At 36.6% G+C, this 1,943-nt stretch overlaps 1 protein-coding gene across 1 annotated transcript in view; it reads right to left on the reverse strand.

The window, feature by feature from the left end:
* Positions 1 to 1,943, reverse strand: part of LOC107754790 (gamma-aminobutyric acid type B receptor subunit 1-like) — a 55,154-nt gene that overhangs the window by 19,840 nt on the left and 33,371 nt on the right. The window lies entirely within an intron of this gene.

A 1,943-nucleotide genomic window follows, 5' to 3' on the forward strand; every position in this document is an offset into this window, starting at 1 on the left:
AGGGGCGTAACATTTCCGTCTCACGCTTGAGGTATTCGGCCAATCATAACGCACTGGATAGCTGGCCAATCAGAGCACACCTCGCTTTTCAGACCGATGAGCTTTGTAAAAATCGACGCGTTTCAGAAAGGTGGGGCATAGAGGAGAAACAATAATGTACAGTATGTGGAAAATAATGTGTTTTTTTAACCTTAAACCGCATAAACACATTTCATTACACCAAATACACAAAATAATGTTCTTTTTTAGCAACGTCATATGACCCCTTTAATTTAATGCTGTATATTGATCAGCGGACGATGTTAAATCCATTTACGAGATACATATCTGAGGAAAAATGCATTGTTGGTCGGCGCCACCTAGCATGCAGGCGTGAATTAGCAAAAGGTGAACAACTGTTTCGCGTTCAGTGTGAAAGCACCGTTCATCGGCAATTCGCCTCGCTTTTTTGCATCGCGCTCAGTGTGGAAAGGCCATTACATGTGTTTGGCGAAAATATCTCTTTCCATTCAAGAGTTATAAGTGTTTCAGTAAAAGTGGCTCCACACCTTATGAACAGTTTGGTGTGCCGTTGCGACGGTGAGTTGAAAGTAATTTTTTTTTGATAATTATTGATATTCACTCTCCAAAGAATATTTCTGCACTGGTTTGGTTCAGATCAGGTGAAACACCTAGGACTAGTTTGCAAATGTAAGGTTTTTCAAAAAAATCCAAAATACCCCAAAATTTTGCCCGGGTGATGATTGAATCTGAGTCATATGTTTTGCACTTAAAGTACACAAACAATAGTACAGTAAAAACACAAGTAGTTTAGTAAAAACTAGGGCTTGTCAGCGTAAACGCATTAACGCATGCGATTAATTCAAAACCCTTAACGCATTAAAATAATTTAACGCGATTAACGAAAAATTACTGAAACACAATTTCTATTCTAAACCTTTTTTCCCGATTTCGCTTCTCTGTTTGCAATCAGATCATTTTAAGCTGCTAAACTGAAAGTTTTCAGTCCAGTGATCCAGCAAGCGAATTCATTCAAGCAATCAGTCGAAAACTAATGTTAAAAGAAACTAATGTAAAGAAAACCAGGTTGATTACAGATTAAGAGATGGAGGAAAGAATAGATACTCACGTTGCGCTTTCAGTGAATTATTAATTCCAGTGTGTTTCGCTTTAAAACACAAGCTCTGTGATTGTTTCTGAAGAGCGCGAGAGATCACTCACGCGTCGCGCAGTGTGAAATACAGACTGAACGTAACGTCAAAACATCCCACCACTGTATGATATGCAGACTATGTTTTCTCGGCTGGATAAAGCAAACCAGCTTCTTTTGATGTTTGAGTTTTGATGGTTGAGGATTGCAATCAAGGTAAAGACGATAGCGGTGATGTACAGGAGTCGTAAGCACGTGTGAGTCTGATAGACCATGTTTAAGCGCTCTTGACGCACAGATCATATGTTGTATTCATGCACAGACACATTTCAGTACATTCACGTTGTTTCCACACACATTCAGGATAATGTTTTGATTTGTCTTGTGTATGTTGCTGTGTTCAGTCAGTGTGCACAAATGTATCAATTATAACTTCTTACATCATTTGGTTCTTTGGTGTCCTTTTGGAATCTCCCAAGTGTCCTTTTTTTGAAAAGATATCTAAATTTATCTTGAAATAAACTAGCAGAAAATACAGTTTTGTGAGAATTACCCTTCAATCTTTTGGTTTACTTTGCTGGATATAGGTTAGGTTAGGTTAGGTTAGGTACACTTTATTGTCCCTGAGGGAAATTTGTCTTAGGCTCAGAAATACAACCACCACATCACATACAACACAAACTAGTAAAGAATAAAAAAAATACAAAAAATTAATAATAATAATAAAATAAATAAGTAAAAAATGATATGCATATATATATATATATATATATATATACACATATACACATAT

Source organism: Sinocyclocheilus rhinocerous, unplaced genomic scaffold (genome assembly GCF_001515625.1).
Source record: "Sinocyclocheilus rhinocerous isolate Xijiao unplaced genomic scaffold, SAMN03320098_v1.1 scaffold21, whole genome shotgun sequence".
NCBI classification, from domain to species: domain Eukaryota; kingdom Metazoa; phylum Chordata; class Actinopteri; order Cypriniformes; family Cyprinidae; genus Sinocyclocheilus; species Sinocyclocheilus rhinocerous.